At 26.7% G+C, this 13,327-nt stretch overlaps 1 protein-coding gene across 1 annotated transcript in view; it reads right to left on the bottom strand.

Moving 5' to 3' along the window:
* Positions 1 to 13,327, bottom strand: part of LOC113389158 (lambda-crystallin homolog) — a 31,316-nt gene that overhangs the window by 10,071 nt on the left and 7,918 nt on the right. The gene's annotated exons all lie outside the window — the stretch shown is intronic.

Here is a 13,327-nt window from a genome sequence, read left to right as displayed (position 1 = left end):
TGCCATAAAAACAACATAAGAATATGCATAAATTGATAAAAAATTAATAAAAGAGTCAAAAATCAAATATTTAATAGATTTGGACTCTGATCCTTTGACAAATATTTAAAAACTTGTTATAATTTTCAAAATTATTTGATATTTCATACTTCAAAAATTAATTCACTCGCATCATAGTTTTTTGTTTATTATACCTTTTCATGTCATATATGTCAAAAAAAATTTCTTTCAAATATTATTTATTTGTTAATAAATTAATAATTATTTTAAGTCATCAATGAATAATTATATAATTGTTAAAATCGTAAGTTTGGCTAAATCAACACAGGAATATTGTGGAAATAAATATTTTTTTACATAAAGATCTGATATTTGACATTGAAATTAATTATAACTGTCAAAATATTTTGTTTTCGGTCGTAATTTAATATAATATGATATAATATAATGAAATTTACAAACAAAATTTTTATTTTATTATTTTATAAATTAAGATAAAAGGTGAATTAATAAATAAATGAAATCATAAATAAATTTACAAACACATTAAATAATTAAATGTAAAGTAATATATATATATATATATATATATATATATATATATATATATATATATATATACTAGCAAACCCGACGAACTCCGTTTCGCCACCGGATGGTTTCGTGAGGAAGATGAAGAAATTTTTTGTTTGTTTTATATTTGAAAAGGAAAAATTGGATTTTATTATACAACAGTAATGAATTTATTTTGATTACAAAAATAAAGTGTTTTTTAGTTGAACTTCTCTAAGTAAATGAAAGTGAATCCGCAAATTATCCGTTTCATTGAAGTGCTCTTTGGTAAACCACATTTTTTGTTTTCTGGTCTGACGTTAACACAAACAAAGCGGATGGTTTTTCAACTCGTGAACAGGCAACGTATAACTGCTCATGTGAAAAACAATGATTTTCTAAATAATCTATTTGAAATTTATCCCGCAAACACTAAGCAATTGGCCTTGCAACTTGTTATTGCGAACGCAAGGCGAACTGGAAATTGCAATCGTTTGAAGTCAAACGGAAGACCAGTCAGAATCATTGGTATGTCACCAAATCGCCAGCAATTTTTGAATGAATGGTGAAATTCAGTGCGTGCACATCATTATTCTTTGCGGCAAGAATTGCTCGTTGACTTAACCAAGCATAATTCTGATAATTCTCACTAATGTTATTACTCGAATTTTTAACTACGGTGCGTGAAGTTCCAGCAGCTTGCATTAAGGCACGATGCCATGCATTACTATAAACCTTGCGGAGCCCGAGACCTTTCCAACGAATGCAAAATTGTCGAAATCGGTTCGTGCGTTCTGGAGTTATTTCGTCAGGAAGGAAAACCCGACTTATTTTTATATATAGAAGATAATCTATTTGCAATGATTTAAAACAATTATTGATTATTTTTATTACTCGAATTTTTAATTACGGTGCGTGAAGTTCCAGCAATTTTCATTAGGGCACGATGCCATGCACCACTAATTTTCTTAGCTATAAACCTTGCGGAGCCCGAGACCTTTCCAACGAATGCAAAATTGTCGAAATCAGTTCGTGCGGTCTGGCGTTATTTCATCAGGAAGGAAAACCCGACTTATTTTTATATATATAGAAGATATATATATAAATGTATAAATGAGCAAACACCTGATATACAACTAGAAGAAATAAGTAATTATTTGAATAAATAAATAAATTTACATATTATTTGGTACTATATAAATTAATTGAAATATAAATGTATAAATGTTTAAACAATTAAATAAATGATTTTATGATAAATAATGAAATATCATCGAATTCAAAGTCGTTTTATTCGAAACTTTTATATCGGAATGTATAAAAGTGTTTCCTAGGAAATGTTGTAAATTTTATCTAGTTTCACCCTATCTAACTGAAAACGAGTGGTTCTATATTAAATTTTTGAGTTATTTGACAAAAACCAAAAAAAAATGTCCCGAATTTTCTATTTATTGCTAAAGAATGAAATATCATCGAATTCAAAGCCGTTTTATTCAAAACTTGTATATCAAAATGCATATATATATACACTTATATATATATATATATATATATATATATATATGTATATATATATATATATATATATATATATATATATATACACTTATATATATATATATATACATATGAGTATATTTATATTTATATAACGATTTAATTTCGTTCTCCAGTAGAGAATGCGTGTGCGGTATATAAAATAAAATGTTCCTCTGACAACTTGACAAACTATTTCGACGACGAAATACTTCGCCTGCAAGTATTTCATTCACAAGTATTTTAATTTAGTTTCAAAAGTTATTTTAGTACAATTACTGCCATTAATTTTGTCTTCGCCCAAGACGTGGATGCGATTTTCTCTCACAACTCACTCGTAGAGGAGACCGGAGGAAAAAGGGATACTTGGGGAAAAAATATAATTCGTTTTTTTTTTGGTTTTTGTCAAATAACTCAAAAATTTCATATGGAACCACGCCTTTTCAGTTAGATAGGGCGAAACTAGATACAATTTGCAACATTTTCTATGAAACACTTTTAAACACTCCGATATAAAAGTTTCGAATAAAACGACTTAGAATTCGATATGTCATTCATAAGCAACAAATAAAAAATTCGAGACAGTTTTTGGTTTTTGTCAAATACCTATAAAACCATTCGATTAATATGAATGGTGTCTTTGACAAATTTGTCTAAAATTGAATAATCTATAATATTGCCTAACATTATATCTATAAATTTCATCCTATTTTAGCAGTACAAGAGCTTTTCTTCGCCATATATCTCTAGTAATTTCGTTATTGAAAAACTTTTAGGAAATATTGAACCTGAGGCTAAACTAATAATAAAGTATCATCTCTTCTTCACATCGAAAATTACCAAGATAGATTTATATATATATATATATATATATATATATATATATATATATATAATTAAATTTATCGAAGCAATTTTCTCAATAAATAATTTTTTATTAATGAGCAGATAATTGTAAATAAACTGTAATAAAATATTCAAAGTATATTAAATGTTTTGAAAAAGATTCATATAAGTGTAACTTTCATTATTCGTATTTTGCAGATAAAATATAAGAGCTTACAAATTGGCCGACGACTTTTATAAAAGTTCAAATAATATTTGATCACGAGCTCTGCAACTCATTGGTTTACTTTTTATTAAATCTCTTGTAACTTTCGAACAGTTTATCCAAAGTAAATATTTTATCCCATAAATTTGTTTTAAATTAAAAAGATCTATAATATCTTCTAACATTTTATTACCTTACGTCAAGTTAGTATATTTTAACATTTCCAAAATAGACATTGTGACTTTCGTTAAGTTTATTACTATGATATTTGGTTAGTGCTCGTCTAAACCTTTCATTTGATACCACACATGCCTATATTTGATGTCACAAAGTCTCGAACCATTGTTCTGCAACCCATTGGTTTACTTTTTATTATATCTCTTGTAACTTTCGAACCGTTCCTTCAAATTGAATGAAATATTTTGCAAAATTGTGCTAAGTTAAATTATCTAGTGGTGTATGGCATTATGCCTTAAGGCAAATTGCTGGAACTTCCCGTACCGTAATAAAATATTCGAGAAATATTATTTTCAAATAGATTATTATAAATGTTAATTATTCGAATATAATAGATTAAATATAAAAGCTTATAATTTGGACTAAGAAGTTTAGATTTAAACTCATCTCATATTTCTAACAATTATATAAACTGAATTGCAGAGTTAAAATTATTCATTCAAAGTATATAAGTGAGCTTTAACACAGACTAATCAACACGTCTTTTTATCAATAAAAATCAAATATTTTTCGAATAATTCAAATCGGTTGATCCGTGCTGGACCAAAAATTGTATTGATAAAATTGAACACACACCTCCATTGTTCTAAAGAATGCCAAAATATTCAAAAACCTTCTCAATTTAATTTTCATGTTCGATTTTTGTGCAATTACTCTAATTTACCCCACTGAAAGTTTATTAACTAATTATCAATATGTGTGACATTTTTTTAATAAGATTTTCTCTACCATTACAAAAATACCACTTTTTAAAAATAAAAGAAAATTTTATTTAATATGCATAGTGTGCTACACGCTTTAGCCTAAGGCCGTATCGACACTTGACATTTTGTTTATGACGTTTGTTTGTGACTTTATATGGCGTCGGTAGAGTGTGATATCGGCTTTAGCGCTGTAAAGCCTCTTCTACACTTGACGTTTATTTAAAAAATATACAACAATTTTTAAGTAAAATTGAATACTGTAAGTATTTAACAAAAATGGAAAAGCATTCCACTTAAAAACGAAAATAAATAATTTTTTAGGCATTTTATGATTTATATTTGTTTTGATTATTTAATTATATATTTATTTATTTATTTTATTTTGTCAATCAATTATTAAATAGTTTGTTGATTAATTTATATATTAGTAATATTTATTCATTCATATATGGATAATTATTTATTTATTCATTAGATAATTTATTTTTTTATTAACTAATTCATTTATAATACATTTTAAATCGTCTTATGATCAAAGTAGATGTTTATATAGAATATAATTTATATATTTATTTATTAACATTCAAAACTTTCATATCGGTGTGTATATAACTGTTTCCAAAGAAATGTAGTGAATTTTATCTAGTTTTAGCCTATCTAACTGAAAAGGGGTGGTTTTATATGAAATTTTTGAGTTGTTTGACAAAAACCAAAAAAGAATTATTTAAGATTCTTTCGTCAAATGTTGGATTTTATTGAATTTACTAATGTTTTAAAAACTATGCTGGCCCTACAGTTTATATTACAACCTTGTAATTTGTCCAAAATCTTCTTTAATATGTCTATTATCATAACAAATACTAAAACTGATAATTTCATTCGCACAGAATTAATAAAAAATAATATTTTAAACAGTGGCATAAATATATATATATATATATATATATATATATATATATATATAATTCGAGTTCAAGTAAAATAAGTTTTTGAGAAATTCTGCAGGCCGCACCGTTTGTACTACAACCTTGCAATTTGGCCTAAATATTCTCCAATATGTCTATTATAATAACAAATACTAAAACTGATAATTTCATTCGCACAGAATTAATAAAATATAATGTTTCAAAGAGTGGCATAAATGTATGTAATTTAAGTTCAAGTATAATGAGTTTTGGAAAAATTCTGCAGGCCGCACCGTTTGTACTACAATCTTATAATTTGGCCTAAATATTCTTCAATATGTCTATTATAATAACAAATACTAAAACTGATAATTTCATTTGCACAGAATTAATATAAAATAATTTTTCAAACATTGGTATAAACTTATTTAATTTAAAAAATGATGTAGAAAAACAAATTGAAGGGCTCTTATACCATGGACTTGCCTTGGGGCACCAAAAATAATTATGTATTTATATATACATATATGTATACATATGTATATATATATATATATATATATATATATATATATATATATATACATTCATTAGTGTAATATATTTACTTTGATATCATCCTTATTTGCTTTTCATTAGTCCGGTGATTTATTAGTGTATTTATAAATGTATACACGAATGTATATGTATGTATATATATACATATGTATGTATGTATTATTTTGTGTGTTTGGATATGTTTATATACATACAAGAAGAGAAGAAAATAATCAAGAAAATGATTTAAAGCAAACATTGCCTTCGGGCGATGTATGTAAATGCGTAGGAAACTCCGGGAAGGTGAATAGTACGAGAGTTGATGAAAAATTTATTTATGAGAAAAATGTCGTGAAAAATTTTAGTTTTAGTATTTGTTATTTCAATAGACATATTGAAGAATATTTAGGCCAAATTACAAGATTGTAGTACAAACGGTGCGGCCTGCAGAATTTTTCAAAAACTTATTATACTTTAGCTTCAACTACATACATTTATGCCACTGTTTGAAAAATTATTTTTTATTAATTCTGTGCGAATGAAATATCAGTTTTAGTATTTGTTATTTTAATAGACATATTGGAGAATTTTTAGGCCAAATTACAAGGTTGTAGTACAAACGGTGCGACCAGGAGAATTTTTCAAAAACTTATTATACTTGAACTTAAATTATATACATTTGTGCCACTGTTGGAAAAAATTATTTTTTATTGATTCTGTGCGAATGAAATTATCAGTTTTAGTATTTGTTATCATAATAGGAATATTGAAGAATATTTAGGCCAAATTACAAGGTTGTAGCACAAACGGTGCGACCAGGAGAATTTTTCAAAAACATTAATACATTTCAGTGCAAATTAAATCACAAGTGACTTTGATTACAAAATCATTTTTTAATAATGTTGTGAGGAACACATCATCAGTTTTAGTATTTGTTATTATAATAGACATATTGAAGAATATTTAGGTCAAATTACAAAATTGTAGTACAAACGGTGCGACCAGGAAAATTTTTCAAAAACTTATTATACTTGAACTTGAATTACATATATTCATGTCAATGTTTGAAACATTATTTTTTATATTTGTCAAAAATTTCTTGGAGTGAAAAATTTATATTAGTGCTTATACTAAATTGTGTAACATACGCAGTATAAATTATACATATACATATATATATATATATATATATATATACGTGTATTTTACCATGTTTGTATCGGTTGTATTTAATTTAAATTCAAATGTATACAGAAATGTATGTCCTGGAGAAATCCATGTAGATTTAAGGACAAAATCTCTCTTAGTCCTATATAAGCATCCCTCTAATAATATTATACGACACACAGACTCTGTTTTTCATCCCTTAGAGAAGGGCGAAACAATTTATTCGAGAAAACACAATCTACATACATTTCTATGCTAAACTAAAGTCTTTTTCATTAAAATCCTTAAATGACTAAAGAAATTGTCTGGTGTAATTGGTAAGAAAAATTTTGTTTGCTTTTGTATGTTTAAGTTCGTGTAACTTTTACAAGGTTTGGGTTAGGAAATTGGAATATCAGGCAAATTTGTTCAAAATTTAATTGTGTATAATATTGTCTAATATTATGATGCTCTACAGCAACTCGGTATACTTTAAAATTGCTCCCAAAAATAGTACCTATACATTATTGTTCAACTACCTCAATTGCAAGTAAATTCTACGTGCATGTGTTTATTGCATATATTGTAACTCTTAAACGGTTTGTCTGATATTTATGAAATGTTTTGAGAGTTTTTAAAGAATTCAATGAGCTATATAATTGTCTAATATTATAAAGCCCTACAGCAACTCGGTGTACTCATAAATAGTAATTGAAAGTACATAATAATTTTTTGCAACAACACTATTGATGCAAACTCTTTTGCTTAAGAAGGGCTTAATATATGAGTAAAGTATTTGTTTTTTTTTTTACTAAATATATATTTACTATATATATATATATATATATATATATATATATATATGTATATATATATATACAAAATAGTTTTTAGTTAAAGTTCTTCGAACGTTTCTATTTATCGCTCTTTTCAATTTCAATACAGTTTTCGATTTCTTCGACGACCTGAAACTCGAAAACTCGAAACTTTACAAATTGAGTGTTTGGCAAAACTTTGCAACGATAAATTGACACTTTGTAGAATATATTTGTAGGAAAACACGTTGAGAATCGACATAATTTATTCTGGGAGAAAGGTACTATTTATAGAAGAAAAAAGTCACAAATTGATAACTCGTAGGATAGAAAAATTTGTATCTTCTAAACTATCAAGTTAATTTAATTAGTGTATTAGGTAAATTTGTACTAAAATGAATTATCTAGAATATTGTCTAACATTATAATGCTCTACAACAACTCGGTATACTTCAAAATACCTTTCAAAATGTGCAAAATTATTTTTAGTGCTTTGTATCGTTTATAATTCCTGAACCACTTGATTAATATGAATGAGGTAAAAGACAAATTTGTTTAACATTGAATTATTAACAATATGTTCTAACATTATAAAGCCCTACAGCAACTCGGTATACTTTAAAATCGCTTTAGAAAATATAAAATTTATCACAGTAGTAATAATGATGCAGGTAAAAGAGATTCATAACTTATAGCAGAGTTGCTGTTAATAATAATGTTGGATATTATTTTTAGTTTTCAATTAATTTTTTCGAGTATACCGAGTTGTTGTAGGGCATTATAATGTTAGACAATATTATGAATAATTCAATTCTAGACATTTTTGCCAAATATTTCATATATTTCCCACAAACCGTTCAAAAGTTACAACCAACAATATAAAAAAAATGCACTACCATTACTAAATTTTGTATCTTCTGTTTCCTAGGGTTGTCAATACCTGTCTTTTTCGATCCAAATCGAATAATAGACGAACCGAACAAAAAACTTCCGGAAAGGTGTCGAAAAAAATAAAGAGAACAAAAGCAGCAAAAACGTCGAAAAAAAAGTTGCCGTCGGATGTTGTTCTGTTTGTTCCGCCTTTGACGTCCTCCTGCGGCGTGAAATTTTTTTTTTTGTAAGTAAGAAATACAATAAATTATATACAAAGTGTCCTATTTAGTAAATGATATATGAGGATAAGGGAAACCGTGAAAAAAATACAAGGAAATAGTAAGAATTTATAAAGCATTTATTTGTTGAATCCTTTGTAACTTTGAAATTAGTGAAGTGATATGAATAGTGTATTTGGGAAATTTGTACAAAATTGAATCGTCTACAATATTGTCTAACATCATAAGTCCCTACAACAACTTGGTATACTCAAAAAAATTAATTGAAAATTAACAAATAATATCCAACATTATTATTAACAGCAACTCCGCTATAAGATACGTATCTCTTACTATACTGCATCATTATTATTACTGTAATAAATTTTCTGTTTTCTAAAACGATTTTAAAGTATACCGAGTTGCTGTAGAGTTTTATAATGTTATAAGATATTGTTAATAATTAAATTTTAAACAAATTTGTCTTGAACGCCATTCATACTAATCAAGTGGTTCAGGAATTATGAACGATGCAAAGAATATATCACTAAAAATGATAATATATTTTATTTTATATAACATTTTTAATTTGCCATCGAACTGTGATAATCACGATTTGTTGTTTTAACTCTTTCACTAAGAATGCAACATTAATTTGCATACTCATATAAAAAGCATCAAATAACACAATAGGTAATAAAAAATTAGCTTCAAAAATATATTAGTCGGCTATAGAAATGCTATCAACTTGCATTGTTACCTATTTCCTCAGATCCTTGAAGTTTATATATGTAGAAAGTATATTCTTGTTGAATTAGTAAAATCGAGAGTATTACTATTCGATGGCAAATTAAAAATTAACAACTTTTTGAATCACCAAAATATCTGCAATACTTTTTATAAAATTGCATTTTTACACTTTGCAAATTTTATAAGTTGTAAAAAATCAATATGGATCCTGCGAAATCGAAATGTTTAAAAATGCAATATCTCGAGAACCCCTTGAGATATTTCAATAATTCAAAAAGTCGTTTATATAACATTTTTAATTTGCCATCGAACTGTTATACTCCTGATTTGCTGTTTTAACTCTTTCACTAAAAACATAGACCATAATTATAATAGACTTGGATTATAAAGTGTTCCATTTAAATTTTTTACATAATTTTTAACTTCCCGTAGGGTAGTTATTGTAATGGGCCGAAAATCGAAAATGAAAATTTTTGCATTTCTCGACGTTTTGAAGGTTTCTGAACATTTTAAGGCATACCTCAGAAACAATTGATGTGTGTGTGTGTATGTATGTATGGACACAATTATTCACCCATATTTTCGAGCGCACGGATTAACCGATTTGAATGGATTAAAAAACATTCGGTTCCTATTAATAGGGAGATGTGCTGATTAGTTTTTGGCAAAGGCAGGTCTAGCCGTTTCGAAGATACGGGGCAAAAAGTTCCAAAAATAGTAGCTCAGTTTTTAATAGAACGGAGCGTCAGATTTTTATAATTTAAAAAGTCCTTTATATAATACTTTCAATTTGCCATCAAACTGATATACTCTTAATTTGCTACTTTAACTCTTTCACTAAAAATGCCACATTAACTTGCATACTCATATAGAAACCATGAAATAACACAATCGGTAATGAAAAAATAACCTTGAAAATATAATAATTAACTATGAAGGTACTTGCATCGACTTGCATTGTTAACTATTTCTTCAAATCCTGAAGATTTATTTAGGTATAATGTATATTCTTGATGAATTAGTGAAAACTTGAAATTGAGAGTATCACTCTTCGATGGCAAATTAAAAATGCTTCTAGAACAACTTTTTGAATCACCAAAATATCTGCAATAGTTTTTACAAAATTGCATTTTTACACTTTGCAAATTTTATAAGTTGTAAAAATCAATATGGATCCTGCAAAATTAAAATGTTTAAAAATGCAATATCTCGAGAACGCTTTGAGATATTTAAGAAATTCAAAAAGTCGTGCATATTATACTTTCAATTTGCCATCGAACTGTGATAATCAAGATTTGTTGTTTTAACTCGTTCACTGAGAATGGAACATAAACGTGCTTACTCACGTACAAAACATCGAATAATATATTGTACAGCTATAAATTAATTTGTCAAAACGAATTATAAAGATTTTTATATATACGTATATACTGTTGACTTATATTTTTAACTTTTTCTACCAGAAACTTGAAGTGCATATATTTGTGCAAAGGAGCAAAAAATTGAAAATCTTAATCGTTCGATGGCTTATAAAAAATTATTATTAGAACAACTTTTTGAATCACCAAAATATCTGCAATGGTTTTTATAAAATTGCATTTTTACACTTTGCGAATTTTATAAGTTGTAAAAAATCAATATGGATCCTGAAAAATCGAAATTATTTTTCAATTACCTAAATAAAAAAATGCCAAAAAACAATCAAATTTTCTCACACCGTGTGTGTCTTTTCCTTCCAAAAAACAATAAATAAATGAATATATATATATATATATATATATATATATATATATACATATATATATTTGATATTAAACTTTTCTTTCCATATTTCTTGTAAAATCGGCATTTTGGTCCTTCGTCCTTTTTGACGACTTTAGACAAACGAGAGAAAACTGGCAGCAGATGCGATATATTGATTTAATCGCAGCAGCAGCAGCAGCAGAAGTAAACACTAATACGTATTATATATATATATATATATATATATTTGTATATGTCTAATGTATTATATCGTATATCCTTCGGATATATATTGGATATGAAATATCAGACGTCAACACGTCCAAGGATATTAAACAAGTAGATCCTGATTTAGTGCGACGGCCGTGAAGGAGGATGAGGAATTATTATTGGAGAAGACAATTCGGTTATAGATGATTCGAATTTGGTAAAATTTTGCTCAAATGAACCACTATAGAGTACCGTACTAAGTTATTAAAATTATATAACAAAATTTAAATTTAACACTATTATAATTACGGTCTATGTTTTTAGTGAAAGAGTTAAAGCAGCAATTTGGGTGTATGACAGTTCGATGGCAAATTAAAAATGTTATATAAAAGACTTTTTTAATTATTTAAATATCTCAAGGGGTTCTCGAGATATTGCATTTTTAAACATTTAGATTTCGCAGGATCCATATTGATTTTTTACAACTTATAAAATTCGCAAAGTGTAAAAATGCAATTTTGTAGAAACTATTGCAGATATTTTGGTGATTCAAAAAGTTTTTCTAAAAGCATTTTTAATTTGCCATCGAACAGTGAAACTTACGATTTCCAATTTTCACTCCTTTAATAAGAATATGTTATAAATATATGCACTTTAAGTTTTGGTAAAGAAAAAGTTACAAATATAAGTCATCAGTATATATAAAAATCTTTTTCATACGTTTTGACAAATTAATTTATAGCTGCACAATATATTATTTGATGTTTTATATGTGAGTAAGCACGGTTATATTGCATTCTTAGTGAACGAGTTAAAACAACAAATCGTGATTAACATAGTTCGATGGCAAATTGAATGTATTATATAAGCGACTTTTTGAATTTCTAAAATATCTCAAAGCGTTCTCAAAATATTGCATTTTTAAACATTTTGATTTCGCAGGATCCATATTGATTTTTTACAACTTATAAAATTCGCAAAGTGTAAAAATGCAATTTTGTAAAACCTATTGCAAATATTTTGATGATTCAAAAAGTCGCTCTAAAAGCATTTTTAATTTGCCATCGAATAGTAATAATCTCGATTTCCAATTTTTACTAATTCATCAAGAATATACTTTCTACATATATAATTTTCAAGAATCTCATAAAATAGTTAAAAATGTAAGTTGATAGCATTTCTGTAGCCAACTAATATAATTTTGAAGCTAATTTTTCATTACCGATTATGTTAATTGATGAATATTTTTACTATAATTATAAGTACCTACAACAACTCGGTATACTCATAAATAACTAAAAATACTATATAAAGTTTTTTCTGTGGTCAAAACTAGAAAAAATATTAGCCAGGTAATATTTTACAACTATCGTTTAAAACGAATCGCTTTTTCATTTATCAAACACCCAACTAATATTTCATCCCCTTTCACTGGACATATGGCAAAATGTCACATTAGTATTTTTTTATACCATTTATAATCGATTTCGTAATAAACTACCCTGTCGAAAAAAAGTGTAATAGTATATCATTTATTTAATAACTTGCCTCTAAGGGAGCAAATTATTTGTCAGGGGATGAAAAATATTCGGTAGGAATTTATAGGAATCGAAGTACGTAAAAAAAAAAATTGAGGGGATGTGCGAGTTATTAAAAACTACCCTCGAAGAAATATGTTGACTTGAAGTCATATGGTGACTTATTAACCTAGGTCGGTTTTGGGGAGAGTTTTAGGGGTATACCGAGTTGATGTAGGGTGATATGATATTAGACAAATTTATAGATAATACATTCTTTAAAAACTCTCAAAACATTTCATAAATATCGGACAAACCGTTAAAAGTTACAAGAGATGCAATAAACAAAAGCACGTAGAATTTACTTGCAATTGAGGTGGTATACTACAATTGAGTATACTAAAATAATGTTAGGTATAGTTTTGGGAGCAATTTTAAAGTATACCGAGTTGCCGTAGAGCATTATAATATTAGACAATATTGTGAAGAATTCTATTTTGAACAAATTCGTCGAATATTCTATTTAGTTTCCA

Source organism: Ctenocephalides felis, unplaced genomic scaffold (assembly GCF_003426905.1).
Source record: "Ctenocephalides felis isolate EL2017-DRISC unplaced genomic scaffold, ASM342690v1 CF-g0.4_SCAFFOLD_03573, whole genome shotgun sequence".
NCBI classification, from domain to species: Eukaryota; Metazoa; Arthropoda; class Insecta; order Siphonaptera; family Pulicidae; genus Ctenocephalides; species Ctenocephalides felis.
The sequence above is the reverse complement of the archived record's forward strand: the minus strand, read 5'-3'. Positions and strand labels throughout refer to the sequence as shown.